The sequence below is a fragment of the Panthera leo genome, chromosome C2 (genome assembly GCF_018350215.1).
Source record: "Panthera leo isolate Ple1 chromosome C2, P.leo_Ple1_pat1.1, whole genome shotgun sequence".
Taxonomy (NCBI): domain Eukaryota; kingdom Metazoa; phylum Chordata; class Mammalia; order Carnivora; family Felidae; genus Panthera; species Panthera leo.
The window spans coordinates 638,411-655,700 of record NC_056687.1 but is presented as its reverse complement, the minus strand read 5'-3'; the positions used below and the strand labels follow the sequence as shown (position 1 = coordinate 655,700).

Sequence of the window (17,290 nt, the reverse complement as noted above, 5' to 3'; positions counted from 1 at the left end):
ATGTGAGGGGAGCTTTGTAGGCGTCCTACTGGCATGCTGTGGTCTCGGGCTGGCTTCACTCTCTAAGAAATGACCGTACGTCCAAGGCCAGGGGCCGGAGCAAGTGGGGACCCCTCGGGAGCACCGCCATGCGTGGACCGAGTCCATTGGGAGACACAGCCCCTCTCCACCCAGGGGGCAGCTCCCATCCACCAGCACTTGTCCCCAGACCTCCCTGCCACCTGGCACCTTCGCCCCCACAGGCCCTCCCCGAGTGCCTGGCTCTGTCCTGGCTCCCTGGAGATGCGGACAAGTTCTCCACCCAAGCGTCGTCATAGAGTTAGAAGGCCAACATACCAGCTGCCCGAGACCTAGAGGGATTACCAGGACTAACGGGGTAGCTTTGGCTTAAATGAATAGAAGCCACCTCTCCCTCACCAACTGGAACACACACCACGATGTGCTGACTCCCCCGTGTTGCCCGTGGATGGTAGGTTTTGTAACGTTTTCAGGTCTCTGGAGAAAGTTGAGAGCGGTTGGGGCGGGGGAGGGGAACCTTACCCTTCAACCCCGTGAGCACGCAAAGGAAAACAAGCGTCTTCGGAAATGCGTTTCTAAGGCCATAGAGCAGAGCCCTGCCGCCCAGAACCGTCCCACGAGACGTGCAGAGCATGAGAAAGCCTCGGGGGGCCTGTCCACTCAGAACCCCTCAGGCGTCCCTGGGCCTGAGAACATGTGGGCAGACACAGAAACGGCATTCCTTGACCGTCCCTCAGGCCCAGTGTGCCCAGATGACAAATCCCTTCCCTGACGGCTCCCACAAGGCTTCTCCCGTTATAGTCGTTCTCCTGAGCACTGGCATCTACGCCGCTCATCTGCTGTCACCGCACAAACAGGGTCAGAGCGGCACGGTCTCACGACCTTGGATGGGCTTCCTCTCTGGAAACGCGGTCGCACAAACCACGTGGGGCGCTGTGAGCATCCAGTGCCGGCCTCCGCACAGACACCCCCCAGATTCGGGACACCCGAGCACCCCCACGCCCCTCTGCCCCTCACGCTGTCCCAGCTATTCCGCCTCTGGCAGCGGGAACACTCAGGCAGGAACAAGGCGACGGTGCGGGCGCTGGTGTGGTGACGCTCAAAGCTCTCCGGACAGAGAGTCTGGTGGGCCAGCCAGGCCCGCTGAGGGAGCTGACCCAGCCCACCGGTGGTTCTAGAATGTCAGCAAATCAAGGAAAACAAACCTGTGGCAGACAAGGGGAGGGTTCCTCAGGCCCAAGAGACACTAAGACCGACATTCACGCCCTCCGGGGCTGTTCAGCAAAGCCACCGGGAGGCCCTATTGGTTTTAATGGTGGCCTGGAGCACTGCTTGACCCCAGAGGGCGATTCTCAGGCTCTCAGCCCCCTCGTGAATCTCCAGAACCACGGGGCCCCAAGGAGGCTGCATTTCAGAGCCTCCAGGACCTGCTGACTCACGGCTCCTTGCAGGGGCCCCTCGGCTCTGGGTCCTCCCCTGCAGATGTGGAGACACAAGGCGAGTCCTTGCCCAGGGGCCTGCCCTCTGCCAGCAGGCTGGGCCTTCTGGGGAAGCTTTCTTCAGCTCTGGCCTATTTCCTCTCAGCTGAGGGCAGTGGGGGGTCCTTGAGCTGCACACGCAGGGTCTGGCATGTGACATGCTCCTCAGGAGGCACGAAGCGATGGCATGATTACCACTCCCATTACCGCTTGGAGAGACAAACAGAAACTCAACAAGGTGAGGCCACTCACTGGTGGCCCTTACGGCAGGACCCTTGCACAGAAGGAAGTGGGTAGGAGGTGAACCAGCAGGGGCCCCAAGAGCCCTCCACTGGGTGTCTTTTCCCACAGGGACATCTCCAGCACCGCATGGTCCCAGCCGGGGCCTGCTGCAGAGACATGTCCTGCTCCTAGGCCCCCCTTAAAGCTGACTGCCTCCGTGTCACCTGAGATATGGGTCAGAGTAATATTCCCAACGGCGGAATGTAGTCTTCAGAGCCCACAAGTCCCACCAGGCCTGTACTTTCTTCTCTGAAGCAGAGGATACAACAGGAGGCTATTTGTCTTTTAATTTCAGGGGGATATCCCAGCATGCCCTTGACCACCAGACCCCTAAAGCCTTCCCTGAAGTGCAGACCTCTGGATGTTCACAGGAGCTCATCTCCCACCCTCTGGGGCACACGTGTCCGAAGGCCTCCGGCACACGAGCCTCCTCTCCCTTGACCTGCCCGGTCAGCACGGTGTCCTGCCCCCGGGGGATGTCCGGGGCACCCAGCTTCCCAGACCAAGTTAGGACAGAGGGGAGGATTAATGTGACCCTGAGGCCAAACCACAAATGCATAGTATCTATCATCCCTCCCATGCGAATGCAAACTGTTCTTGTCTTTCCTAATTAGGATGGAAAAGAATGCAATTGTAAATCCACAGCCCCATTAATCTGCTATCGCCAGAATTCCGCCGGAATTCCAAGGCCCACAGAGCAGAGGAGGTTGGGCGGCCCCGTGGTTAAGCCTCAATGGCCTGCAGCCTCTCTCGTAGGTCTCCGGGCTCTGCGGGGCCCACCACCCCTGCTTCTTCCAGGTCTCAACCTCCAGGGACACGATATTGTTTGCGGTTTGCTCTCTGGGCTGTGGGGGGTGGGGGGTGGGGTGGGGTGGGCAGTGTCCGAGTTTCCCCTGGGCTTCCCCCTGCCGTGTCCACAACCACCCCGGCCAGAACCCAGTTATTCCAATGGCCAAGTATGGGAGTGACAATGACACCCTTGGGAACCAGGGAAACGACCCCTGGGTGGTCTGTTGACTAGGGGACCCGCTGTGACCAACACTTTAGCCAAGGTTCCTTTTATTACCTGGCCCCATAAACCTCCCTCCAACAGGGAGGCCATGATGACGCTCTGGGTGTGAATCCAGTCACCCAAGTGAATGCTGTAGGGCTCTTTAGGGGAAGACAGGCACAGACACACTCCCACACACCTGCCTCCCTCGGTGCCCCTCACTCAGGGCACCTGACGCACACAGAGAAACACGGTGCCGGACCAGAGGAGTGACTGGTGCCTCCCGGGGATGGTGGGCAGAGAGTGGGCACTGAGAGTGGCCCAGGCAGAGGGGTGATCTGGGAGCCAGGAGCAGGTGGGAGGCCACGTGCTGGGGCCAGGGCACATCTCAAAGGCCCTTTGGACATCAAAGTAGGGGCGTCCTGTGGCGCAGCTGCAGGGGTGGCCTGTCCCTCCTCATGGGAGACATTACTCCCCTCTGCCTGAACAATCTGGGTCTGCACGGGGCTCCCTGAAAACACAAAGATGCCTCCTTAGAACCCTGCCCTCATCTGGCCAGTCGGCGGGACCCCGGTGCACCAGAATCAGGCTGCAGATGGAAAGAAGTGGTTAGGAAGACCAGAGGGCATGCCCCCGGGGCACATATAGGTCACCAAGAAGCAGTGCACATCTCTCCTCTTGAGGGGAGGGTGCTAAGTCAGAGAGTTGCCAAACTGAAGCTGGAGCCACAGCCCCCTCCCTGCAAGGCCCGGCCCCAGACCCCCAGGACCTCTGCCCAGCCCTGCCTGCACCCCAGTGGGGGTCTGCCACTCCAGATTGGGGAGCAGGGACTCCCACCACAGCTCTGCCAGGGACCCCCAGACTCTGCTCATGGGTGGACGTCCGACATCACGGTGGCCTCTGGGCCCAGCACCAAGCCCACCTGCGGAGTTCTCCAGGGAAAGTGCACCTGCAGGCTCCACCCGCCCTGCCCCTGCAGCTCCTGAGGCTCCCCCTGTCCCGGAACCCCTGCCCTTTCCCAGCCAGTCCCCTCCCATCTGACCGGGAGGCTCTTGGGCCCTGGGGAGGCGGGAGCCCACAGCGCAGAAACACATTCTGACTCGCAGGGTCGCAGGAGCTGTGTGTTCCCAGACCAGGCTAGGTCAGGCTAAGCCTGAGCGAGGGGGACACGGAGAATGGGGACCCCTTGGCGCCGTCCAGGGGCGAGTCCCCGGCGCCTCCCACCACTCCAGGTGCAGGGCGCCGCTCCCCATCTCCCAGGTCAGCTCGGCCTGGAAATCTGGCAGCGGCAGCAGGCAGCCAGGCCGGGCGTGATGTCCAAGCAGCTGCCTCAGTGCGGTCCAGGTGTGGACGGGTGTGGACTGGGCGGCGCGGAGGGCTGTGAGGACCGCTGGGGCAGAGGCTTCGGACCAGTTCAAGGAGAGGTGGCAGCGCCCCCGCCCCGGCCACACCCCGTTTCCAGCAGTGCCCCCCCCCCGTGTCCCCCTCCAACCCTCCGTCCTCCCGGCCCCCATCCGTCCCCCCCGCCACACTGCACCCCTGTCCCTTCCTTCCCACCGCGCCCTCTTCACTTCCCGCCCCCCAGTCCACCCCTCCGACCCTACATGCCCCCACCCCAGGGCCCTCACTTCCCACCCCTGGTCCCCCGCCATCCGCGGGGCCGCAGCGCCTCCCGCTGTCCGCGCTGTCGGGGCGTCGGGGCGCGGCCCTGGCGGGCGGCGGGAGGCGTATAAAGTGGGCGGCCCCCGCCGCGGACCCCTCCCTCTTGCCCGCTCGGAGCCCGCGTCGCGGCCGCCAGCACCCGGAGCTCCTCGAGACGTGTCCGGCGAGGGCGCCCCGCGCGCTCCGGGGTCAGGTAAGCGCCGCTCGGCCGGCCCGGGACCCGCCTGGAGCCGCGGCCGCGCGCGGGAGCCTTGGGACCCGCCGGCCGCCTGGCCTCCCCGGTGGCGAGCGAGCTCCTCGCGGGGGGCCCGGGGGCCGGGGGCGCGCAGGCCTGGCGGCCCCCGTTCCAGCTACTTGCCCTCCCTCCGAGCTCCCCAGGCCCGCTGCTTAGGACGCGGTGGGGACCGGGGGAGGGACTCGTCTGGCCGCCCCCTCTTTGGCACCTTCTGGGGCAGAGCTGAGGGGTTTGGGAGGGATTCCTCCATTTCCGGGCTTGGTGCTAAGACCCTGCGGCTTCCGGGCTTGGCTGCTGGGACAGCGGGGGAGACCTCGCGGTCACCTCCTCACCAAATAGCCCCCAGGGGCTCAGCGTGTGCAGGCGGACCCCTGGCTGCTTCCTGGGAGTTTGGTTTTATCTCTGGCCTAGAGATCACATTCAGAGGGCTGAGGAGCCCAAGTCACCCCCACGGGAAGACCAGCCCCTCTGACTTGGAACGTGCACCGGGTCTCCAGCGGGGCTGGTCCCTCTCCTCTGGGCTCAAGAGGGAGAGCCTGTTCCTCCTTCTGGAAGGAGCTGCCAGGTCCAGAATGAGCTCTCCAGGGCCCCCCAGGCACTCTTCAGGTGACAAAGGGTCCCTGATACCCTAGTGGAGAGGACAGGTCACCCCCCCACCCTCACTCTAGAATCAGCAAGAGCCTAGCCTGCCCCCCCATTCCTCTGAGGCTGGAGGTGACCCACCCGCATTCTCCAGCCCCGCTGCCCACCAAAGTCTGCCGGGTGAGACTAAGCAGGGGGCTGCAGAAGTAGGAGTCCGGGCTGATGGCTCCTGTGACGGCCCCCTTGCTGGGCCAGACCCCACACCCTCCCAGGACTCCTCATCCAGTTTAATAGGGCCCTGGGGTCCCAGCACCCTTAGAGCAAGGCTTTAGGGTAGGGGTGGGGGGGGTCAACCGAGAGGTCTCTGATACTAACAACCCAAAAACCAGCAGGGCGTGGTGCCTCAGGTGTGCCCACAGGGCATATCACCACCCCCCCCCCATACCCAGGGAGAAAATCACCAGCTCCAGCACCCATACCTTCTGTCTACCCAGCTGTCCCCAAGAAAAGGAGCCTCATTTTTAGATTAATGCCCAAGAAGAAAGAAGCTGGAGATCCACAGATTCGCGGGTTTTTTCTTGCAATAAAGGAGTTCTGGCCCGGGGATAATCTTACATTTGTTTAACAACAACAAAAAAGCCTTTTGGGATATATTCCCAGCCTCATCTCACCAGGCCAGGAGGCAGGACAGGCCTTTGGGGCTCTGAGGAGGGGCGCTGTCTGCCTTCCTGACGTTATTCAGAGGCAGGAGAGTGGGGTGGGGGGAGCGGAGGCAGGAGCCCCAGGCATATGTGACCTGGAGTGTCCCAGGCCAGGCTGGAGGGGGTGGGCACAAGGGTCCCAGGTGTGACCCATTGGCAGGACTCAGGAATCGATGCGCCGCTGGGCCCTGCTGGCCACCGTGACGCGGCCACCATGTGCTAATGAAAGAAACCCGGGAGGCTGACAAAGTCCGCAGCAGGGTGGGGGCCGTCGTTGGGCACAGTGGTTAGGGAAGGCACCGTGCAGGGACAGAGTAGGTAGGGCTCCTGCCACTGGGCCACCAGGTTGGGCGCAGCCCGGGCCCCGGCCCCGGCCAGTGCATATGGCACGCAGCGGACTCGGCGTCACTGGCCAGAAGGGTGGCTCTGTGTTTCCGGGAGCTGTGGGCAGCAGGGGGGCCTTCAGATGAGCACCCTGGGATGGGCCAGGTCGGAGGAGGGACGGCCAGTGCCGAGGAGAAGGAGCTGGGGCCTCGGCAGCGGCTGTGGGCCGGCCCACCCTCCTCTCCAGCCAGCATCTTCTCATCTGTAGGACCAGGCTGGGCTTAATAGTACCTGCCCTCTTCACTGCCAGGGCTGCCAAGGGCCTCCGGGTGCAGAGTGTGGAAAGAGCACGTTTGCACCTACAGAATGCTTTGTGATGCTGGAAGAACTTAGTTCTTATGATTAAGAAAACCACAAATAGTTTGATTCTTTCCACATTTCAGTGGATCAGTCCCTTCTCTGGCTTCTTTCACACATCTGTGCGAAGTGAAGGGGGGGACCCTGGTGTGGGCTGCACCTGCAAAGAAGCAAGGATCATGGGATGCTACTCATTGAGCAGCACCTGGGGGAGCCCAACCCCCACCCAAGGGGTGAGGGCTGGCATTGGGCCATGTCATAAAGCGACGTTCTCCACAGACGGTACACACACCCTCCCGGGTGACCTAAAACATGTCAACGCTCCACGCCACACAGTGTGTGAGCCTCGTGGTGGCCCATTGCAGCCGCTGTAATAAGCAGGTGGAGGTGGGGATCCAGTGGTGAGGGGCCCCTGCTGCTGGGAGAGTGGCTCTGGGTCAAAAGCTCTGACAAGTGTCAAGGCTTTCAGGCTTCCCGTCAGATACGCACCAGAAAAGTGGGGAAGGACACTGGCATTCTCCACAACGGGCAGGATTGCTGTTTGGTTTGTTTTGGTTTTCTCACATGCCGGTTTCGTGGGTGAGGAGCGGCGCACTGTTGGTCTGTCTACAGGGCCTTGATTTCTGTGCCTTCGACAGCTTTTGATTACTGACCATTTGCCTGGTTGTGGTTTCCCCGTGTTCCTAATGGGTGCTCAGTTTTACTAATTTGTAAGAACTTTTCCCCCCAGTTTTTAAAACCTATGGTAAAATACACATAACATAAAGCTTATTGTCGTAACCATTTTTAAGTGTAGAGCTCAGTGGTATTAGGTACATGATCACCTCCATCCGTCTCTGAAATTCCTTTCCTCTCGAAAAACTGAAACTCTGTACCATTAAATAACTCCCCTTTCCCGTCCCCAGTCCCTGGCAGCCACCATTCTACTTTCTGTCTATGATTTTTTCAATATTCTAAGTCCCTCATGTAATTGAAATCTTACAGTATTTGTTTTCTTGTCACTGGCATATTTCACGGAACATACTATATCCTCAAGGTTCATCCATGTTGTGGCAGGTGACAGAATTTCCTTTCTCTTTAAGGCTGAATAATACTGCACTGTGTGAATATACTGCACTGTATTCTGTGCTTGCACTGTGGTTATCCATTCAAGTGGATGCAAGTGGGCACTTGGGTTGTTTTCATGTTTTAGCTATTGGGAGTAATCACTCACGTGACCGCTGAAGATGGGTGTACAAATATCTCTTTGAGACCCGGCTTTTGATTTGGGGGGTGGGTATATAGCCAGAAATGGAATTGCTGGATCATATTGTCATTTTATCTTTTTTTTTTTTTTTTTTTTTTTGAGGAACCACCGTACCGTTGTCCGCAGAGGCTCTACTGTTTTACATTCCAGCCAATAATTCCAATTTCTCCACATCCTCCAACATGTGTTATTTCCTGGGGTTTTTTAAATCTTAGCCATCGTAATGAGTATGAGGTGATATCCTTACAATTTTGGTATGTGCTTCTCTAATAATTCATGACGTTGAGCATCTTCTCATGTGCTCATTGGCCATTTGTATATCTTCTTTGGAGAAATTTCTATTCAAGTCCTTCATCCATTTTTGAGTCAAGTTGTTTGGTTTTTTTGCTGTTGAGTTTTAGAAGTTCTCTATCTATTCGGGACTTTAATCCCTTACCACATGTACAATTTGCAAAGACTTTTTCCCATTCTGTAGGGTTGCCTTTTGACTCTGTGGATAGTATCTTTTCATACACAAAATGTTTTATTTTTCAGGAAATTCAGTTTGTCTATTTTTTCTTAAGTGGCTTATGCTTTTGGTGTCCCAGCCAAGAAATCATTGCCAACTGCAATGTTGTGAGGTTTTGCCCCAAGTTTCTTCTAAGTTTTATAGATTTAGGTCTTATATGTAGATCATGGATCCACTTTGAGTTAATTTTTGTGTCTGGTGTTAGGTAAGGGTCCAACTTCATTCTTTTGCTTGTGGATACTCATTTTTCACTGCACCAGCACCGTTTGTTGAAAAGAACTCTCTTTAACCCCACTGAATGGTCATGACATCTTTGTTGAAAAGTACTTGAATATATATGCAAGGATTACTCCTGGACTCTATTCCACAGGTCTATATGTCTGTCTTTATGCCAGTACCACACTGTTTTCGTTACTATAGCTTTGTAGTAAGTTTTGAAACGAGGAAGCGTGAGTCCTCCAGCTTTGGTCTTCTCTTTTAAGATTGTTTATGTTATTCAGGGTCCCTTGAGATTTCTTATGGATTTAGAATGTTTTTTTCTATTTCTGCAAAAATCATCATTTGGATTTTGATAGAGATTGAATTAAATTTATAAATCACTTTGAGTGGTATTGACACCAATACCACTCAACTTGATATTGTCTTCCAATCCATGAACATGTATATCCAAGTCAATTTTCATATATGGCTTTTGTTATATTGAGATGGGTTCTTTCTATTCCTAGTTTTAGGGTGTTCCTATCATGAAAGGATATTAAATTTTATCAAAAGATTTTTCTGCATTGAGGTATCATGTGGGTTATATTACACTGGTCAATTTTCAGATGTTGAACTATACTTGCATTGCAGGAATGAATCCCACTTGCTCATGGTATTTAATCCTTTTACTATCCTATTGAATTCTGTTTGGTAATACTTTGTGGAGGATTTTTGTGTCCATGTTCAATAGGATTACTGGTCTGTATTTTCTTTTCTTGTAGTATCTTTGTCTGACTTTGGCATCAGCATAATGCTGATGTCATAGAATGAGTAAGGGAATATTCCCTCCTCTTCAACTTTTTTTGAAAAGTTTAAGAAGTGCTGGTGTTAGTTCTTCTTTAATGTTTGGTAGAATTCACCAGCGAAGCCATCAGGTTCAGGGCTTTTCTTTGTCAGGAGATTTTCAGTTCCTTATTCAATGTCGTTACTAGTTATAGATCTGTTCGGAATTTCTGTTTCTTCATGGTTTGTAGGTTTTGTGTTTCTAGGAATTTGTCCATTTCCCCAAGGCTATCCAATTTGTTGGTGTACAGAGAAGCTACTTTCTGTGATATCTTCTTCTTAAACCATTGAGGCTGCCATTGTTGTTTCCTTTCCTCCCATCATTGCAAGTCCCCATCCCTTCCTTCTCTGGCCGAATTTACTTACAGGGGATTTAAAGTATTGCCACTTTTTTTTTCCCTATTCACTTTTCTCTTTCTTTTTGGGGGAGCCAGACACTGAAGAGTAGGGCATTAGAATGCAGCTGCATATAGAGGGGAATTAGGTGGGCAGTGAACATGTTCAGGGAAGGTGTGTGGTCAGGAAACACCTGAGAATGCCTCTTACTTACACTTCAGGCTGATCCTTGGCACGGAGATGGCCTATAACAATCAAAACCAAACAAACAGCAAGCCCTGGGGAAGGAGAATCTGATTTCCAGACGTATCACATCATTAGATTCAAATTCCAGTTTTCAACAAAAAAAAAATCACAAATCATACAAAGAAACAGGAAAGTATGGCCTGTTCAAAGGGGAAAAAAAACCATATACCAACAGAAACTAATCCTGAAAAAGACCTGATGGTGGATCTACTAGGCAGACCTGAACACAATCATCTTAAAAACGCTCAAAAAAACTAGAGGAAAGCATGAAAGAAATCAAGAAAACAATGTCTGAAAAAAAAGGAAGTACCAATAAAGAGATATCTATATAGAATTCAAAAAGAAATAAAGGAGCTGAAAAGTACAATAACTAAAATGAAAACTTCCCTAGAAGAATTCAAAGGCAGACTTGAGCAGACAGAAGAAAGAGCCAGGGAAGTTGGAGATAGGACAGTGCAAACTATTGAGTCTGAGGAACAGAAAGAAAAAAGATTAAAGAAAAGTGAACAGAGCCTAAAGGACCAGCATACACAGTGTGGGAGTCCCAGAAGGAGAGGAGAGAGAGAAGCAGGCAAGAAAAGTATTTGAAGAAATAATGGCTCAAAACTTCCAAGTTTGATAAAGACATGAATATAAAATCCAAGAAGCTCCATGAACTCCAGGTAGGATAAATTCAAAGAGACTCACACTGAGACTCATTGTCATCAAATTATCAGAAAACCAAGACAAAGAAATTTTTGAAATAAGCAGGAGATGTGACTCATGATATCCACGTGTCCTCAATAAGATTACCCACAGATTTCTCATCAGAAACTTGGGAGACCAGAGGCAGTGGGCTGATGATATTCAAAATGCTAAAAGAAAAAAAACCTGTCACCCAAAAATTCTATATCTAGCAAAACTATCCTCCAAAAGTGAGTGGAAAATTAAAACATTCTCAGATAAACAGAAGCTGAGGGAATTTGTTACTACTAGACCTGACCTTCAAGAAACACCCAAGGGAGTCCTCCAGGGTGAAATGGAAGGACTCTAGACAGTAACTTGAAGCCAGATGGAGAAATAAAGATCTCAGTGAAGATAAACACATGAGCAATTATAAAAGCTAACGTTATAGTAACAACGGTAATTCCACATTTTGCTTTCTACATAACTTAAACTAACACATTAAAAATAATATTTTGTTATGTTTTGAACACACAATGTATAAAAACGTAGTTTTTTGACATCAGTAACTGAAAGCGATAGGGGTAGAGCTTGTAAAGGAGCAGAGGTTTTGTATAATACTGACGTAAAGCTGATATAAATTCAAATTAGCATGTTGTAACTTTAGGATGTTAAATGTAATCCCCCTGGTAACCATACATACCTAAAGAATATACACGAAGAGAAATGAGGAAAGAATGTAAATGTTTCACTACAAAAATCAACTAAACACAGAAAAAGTCATAATGCAGAAAATGAGAAACCAAAAGCTATATAAGGTATATGGAAAACAAATAGCAAAAGGACGGAAGTGGGTCTCTCCTTATCAGTAGTTACATTAATTGTAAACAGATTACATTCTCCAATCAAAAGACAGAGACTGGCAGAATGGATTATAAACAAACACGATCCAACTGCAGCCGACCCTTGAACCTGAGTTTGAACTGTGCAGGCCTACTTACGTGTAGATTTTCTGCACTACGGTACTGTAAATGTATTTTCTCTTCCATATGATTTTTTTAACATTTTTTTCTCTAGCTTACTGTAGCATTAGAATCTGTAATGCGTATAACATACACGGTGTTAATCGACTCTCTATTATCAATAAGGCTTCCAGCCAACAGTAGGCTATTAGCAGTTAAGTCTGGGGGGCGTCGAAAGTTTTACACAGTGTGGGGAGCGGGGGGTCGGCGTCCCTGACCCTCATACTTTTCAAGGGTCAGCTGTGTACAAGAGACTCACATTACATCCAGGGACACAAGTAGGTTGAAAGTCAAAGGATGGAGGAGGCTCCTGGGTGGCTCAGTTGGTTAAGCGTCCGACTTTGGTTCAGGCCATGATCTCACAGTTCGTGAGTTTGAGCCCCGCATTGGGCTCTGTGCTGTCAGCGCAGACCCAGCTTCAGATCCTCGGTCTCCCTCTCTGTCTGCCCCTCCCCCTCTCACCCTCACTGTCTCAAATAAATAACCATTAAAAAAAAAAAGTGAAAGGATGGAAAAGTTATTCCATGCAATTCGGAACCAAAAGAGAGCAGGGTGGCTGTACTAATGTCTGGTAAAATGGACTTTAAGTCAAAAACAGTTACAAGAGACAAAAGACATTATATGTTAATAAAAATTTCAATAGAGCAAGAAACTGTAATAGTTATAAACATTGCACACCTAATAGCAGGCCATCAAAATTTTTAAACCTTAAAAATATGAAATCTTGGGGCACCTGGGTGACTCAGTCGGTTACACATCTGACTCTTGGTTTGGGCTCAGGTCATGATCTCATGATTTGCAGGATCGAGCCCCTCATTGGGCTCCATGCTGTCAGCATGGAGCCTGCTTGGGATTCTCTCTCTCTCTCTCTCTCTCTCTCTCTCTCAATCTCTCTCTCTCTCCCCCCCCCCCCACTGACATGTGTTCCCTCACTCTAAATAAATAAATACATACATAAGTAAGTAAACTTCAGAAAAATATGGAATCTTGGAAAGACTGTTGTCTGGCTCTTGGTCTGTCCCAGGGCTGCTCACATTTGTGCTGTGAGGAAGGTCCCCTGCGGGAGTCCAGTTATCAAGAGGGTGGACCCCGAGCCGTGCCGCCTGGCTTTGGACCTCAGCTCTTGGCTGAGCGTCCTGGACGAGTTGCCTCCACTTGGTCTCCGTCTCCTCCCTGGGAGGCGGGGACCGTCAGGGTACCAGTGCCCGAGGGCGGTCGTGAGTGTTGCGTGAGGAGAGGTAGCGTGGTGTCTGGTGCACGGCGATCGTAGGAGATATTATTCCCTCGTCGTCTCATTCCTTCCATGTTTTCCCCAAAGACTTCTTAGTCTGTTTCGCACTCACCTCTGGGATTTATCTGGGTCCAGGCGAGACTACGCCCGTTTCTCATCACGTCGGGGAGCCCTGGCCCAGGACCCCGTCGCTGCGCGGAAGGGCCAGTCTCAGCCCAGTTCTGTGCGGCGTGGCCCGTTGCTTGCCGGGCGGCCTGTTGGCGCAGTCTACCACCAAACCATAAGTGCCGGATCGCTGCGGTTTTATTGTGGCACGAGCCCTTGATAGCACAACTCTCCTCGTTACCCTGTGTCTTTTGTTGCTCTCAGCCAACCTTTATTCTTTCCGCCTCGGGTTCTTTTTGTCAACGTGTCGGCAGGCACGAAGCAAAAATGTTTCCTGGAGATTCTAGTCAAAATTACATTCAGGTGTAGATCCGGTTGGAAATAACTGATATTCTTAAACCATTAGAGACTCTTAAATACAGAGCACAAACTGAGGGTTGATGGGGGTGCAGGGGAGAGGGGAAAATGGGTGATGGGCACTGAGGAGGGCGCTGTTTGGGATGAGCGCCGGGTTATATGTAAGTGATGAAGCACCGGGATCTACCCCCAAACCCAAGAGCTCACTGTACACACTGTATGTTAGCCCACTTAACAATACATTATATTTAAAGAAATAATTTAAGGGGTGCCTGGGTGGCTCGGTCGGTTAAGCGTCCGATTTCGGCTCAGGTCATGATCTCACGGTCCGAGGGTTCGAGCCCCGTCTCGGGCTCTGTGCCGACAGCTCAGAGCCTGGAGCCTGTTTCAGATTCTGTGTCTCCCTCTCTCTGTGACCCTCCCCTGTTCATGCTCTGTCTCTCTCTGTCTCAAAAATAAATAAACGTTAAAAAAAATTAAAAAAATAATAATAATAATTTAAAAAATAAAAAAAGAAAGAACTGATATTTTTAAATACTGTGTTTCTCATCCAGAAACAAGGTTTGTCTCTCCTGTGTGTTCCTTAGAAATTTTTTTTGAGTTTGTTTAATGAGTCCTGCACATTCTTAGATTCTGAAGTTCACTCCTTAGATTTACATTGCTTTTCTTGCTAATGTAAATAGTGCTTTTTCCATTGGATTTCCTCATTAGTTGTCGCTGACAGAAGAAAATTGACAGCTTTTCGTATATATTTTTCTTATAACTGCGTCACTGAACCTCCCCTGCCTTCCCATAAACTTTTTACAATTGATTTTATTGGGTTTTCTGGGTGGACAGTCCCGTCTTTAGTGAGGGCACTTTCCATCTCTTCCCTTTCCAAGATTCATACTTTATTTCTTCTTATGGTCCTATTGCATTGGCTTCGAACACAACACTGAAAACCAGAGAGGTTTTTGTCTTGTCTGTTTGTCTGTGGGCATTGTTTGAGCGCAGGAGGTTTTTGTTGTTGTTGCTCTTGTTGTTTTAATGTTTATTTATTTTTGAGAGACAGATAGAACTAGTGGGGTAGGGGCAGAGAGACAGGGAGACACAGAATCCGAAGCAGCTCCAGGCTCCAAGCTGTCAGCACAGAGCCCGACGTGGGGCTCGAACTCACGAACCACGAGATCCTGACCTGAACTGAAGTTGGACACTCAACCGACTGAGCGCCCCCAGGCACCCCTGAGTGCAGGAATTTTTAATCTGGGGTCAGGTCCATGGATGGACTCCCTGAGTTCATGAAAGGTGTGATTTCTGTACATGGGCATCTGTGCCTTTGTGTCACGTGGAATGGTCCAGATTCTGGAAGGAATCTGTGCCCTACAAAGATAAGGACGCCTATTTTAGTTTTTGTATAAAATACGATATTGTTTGTTGATTTTAAATTTATATGCTTTGTAATGTTAATTCAACTCCTAAATTTCTTATGAAGTTTGCCTTTTTTTTTTTTTTTTAAGTCAGAAATGGATGTTTCTGGGCTCCTTAAGGCAGTTACATGATTTTCTTTTTATATTAACGTGCTTCACGTTAATATGCTTTGTAGTGTCGCATCATCGTATTTCTAAACTAACATCGTCTAGCTTTGGTATAGTCGTCCTTAACATGCTACTGGACTTTATTGTCTAGTCTCTGTTAGGATTTTTGCAACTGTGTTTAAAAGTGAGATTTGCCTATAGAGTTCCTTTAGGGACTTCCTTGATCAATTTTTGGCCTCTGGCTTTTCCAAGTTTAAAAATGAATTGAAAAGCTTATCTTTTTATGTTTTGGAACAGGCCCAGAAGCATTTGTCCTTGAAGACCCAAATCCATGTGGGCCAGAACCCTGGGGCGCGTCCCCTTCTGGGGCGGAGTCCCATCGGTTCCGCACCTCTCCTCAGACTCTTCCAGAGCATGGTCTTTCATACTGTTAGCTTACAGCTGCACGTGGTATGCTCCTTCAAAACCTTCTTCATCCATCACTACATTATTTTACTCATTCCTAAATTCTTGTGTTACTATATTCGTGCCTCATCGTTTTTATTTTTGATTAAATTTTTCTACTTTATTGGCTTTTCCAAAGAACCAGCTCTTAGGTGTATTTATAGTTCTACTGTTGTTTTGTAATCAATTGGTTTATTTCTTATTATTTTCTTTCTCTTATTTTCTTGAGATTCATTTTGTTAATTTACTTTTGCCTTTAGCTTCTTTAACTAAGTGTCTAATTTGTTACACTAATTTTCCATCTTACAACATAAAGCATCTGAGGCTACATATTGTCCTGAAGTTACAGCTTTGACCTTCTAATATTTGTTTTGATACATAACACTGTTGTCACGAATTCCTATGTCGTTTTAGCAAGAGAGAATTTTTTAAATTTCCAGATGCTTTAATATTTTTGTGTGTGTGTCTTACTAGTGACTGGTTTTGCATTGTGGTTCAGAGAATTTGATCCTTACAATTTCTAATTGTTTTTTAAATTAATTAAAGCTGATTTGTGGTCGTTCTAGAAATGAATTTTCTAAAACTTTTAAAAGAACATACATTCCCTACTTGTAGGTTTCCAAGATAGATCTAGGTACGTGTGTGTCTGTTCTATGCACATTATCCAAATCCTAATGTTTAGAAAATACATATTCCATACTTGTTACTACCAGAGTTTTACAAAACATGACATTCAGATCCTCTTTTTTGTTATTGTTTATGTGATCTATCAAGAACTTTGAAAGCTGAGTTAAAGTCTTCTATTAATAACTGGCTTGTCAGCTTTTTCTTTGATTTTTCACCACTTTGCTGTATATAGTTTTGTGCTACGAAATCCGATAGACTCGTTATCAGATAGCAGCCTTTATTTCTTTCTTGGCGCCATCCCTCACCCTTCTGTCTCAACTTAGACCGGCCCCACGATGTGGCCCCACCGTCTTCCTCTCTGTGCTCACCTGCCCTGAGTTTCTCTGCACCATCTGTGACAGTCCATCTAGTGTCACTCCCGTGTAAACCTCATCACACAGGTTTCATTGTTTGATCCAATTTAAGAATATTTTTCTTTTCTTTTCTCTCTTTTTTTATTGAGTATAATTGACACGTAATACTAGATTACTTTCAGGTGTACGGCCTAGTGATTCGACAATTCTATACATTCAGCCGTATCCCTCCCCCACCCCGTTAGCGTGGTCACCACCTGTCACCACGCGACGTTATCATGGAAGTGCATGCTGCGCTGTCCATCCCCATGACTCATTTATTTTCTAACTGGAAGTTTGTACCTCTTCATCCCCGTCACCTACTTCACCCATCCCCCATCCACCTGCCTTCTGGTACCCATCAGTCTGCTCTCTATGTTAAGAGCCTGTTTTTAGGTTTATCTCTTTTTTACTCCCTTTGTTTGTTTTGTTTCTTAAATTCCACATATGAGCGAAGTCATATGATATTTGTCTTTCTCTGACTGACTTATTTCACTTAGCGTAACACTCTCTAGCTCCTTCCGTGTTGTTGCAAATGGCAAGATCTCATTCTTTTTGATGGCTCAGTAATATTCCATTGTGTACAGAAACCCCATCTATTTTATCCACCCATCAGCCAGTGGGCATCTGTGCTCTTTCTATAGTTTGGTCGTTGTTGATCCTGCTCTTGCAAACATAGGGTGCGTGGGAATATTTGTCTTTAACGGAAGAATTTAAAGCATCCACATATATTGTCCCAACTGGCCCATGTGATGTTTCTGGCATTTAATTGTGCTTTCTGGCCCTTTTTTCCTTCATTTTTTATATTTCACTGTATTTCTCAGGTTTCTTTGCTCTCTCACTTACTCTTACTCATTTCTCTGTTGTCTGAATTTTTTTAGAAATGGTATGTAGGTGAGCCCCTGCACATCTGAAACTTTTATCTTTT

General features: G+C 49.5%; 1 protein-coding gene across 2 annotated transcripts in view; it reads left to right on the top strand.

Annotated features, from left to right (window-relative positions):
* The first annotated feature begins 4,533 nt into the window (after positions 1-4,533).
* COL6A2 (collagen type VI alpha 2 chain) overlaps positions 4,534-17,290 on the top strand; it is a 32,695-nt gene continuing 19,938 nt past the window's right edge. The window contains exon 1 of one of the 2 annotated variants that reach the window (XM_042955361.1): positions 4,534-4,624. The gene's annotated coding sequence lies outside the window, so the exon portion shown is untranslated. The remainder of the gene's footprint in view (positions 4,625-17,290) is intronic. The other variant, XM_042955360.1, reaches the window with a different exon arrangement.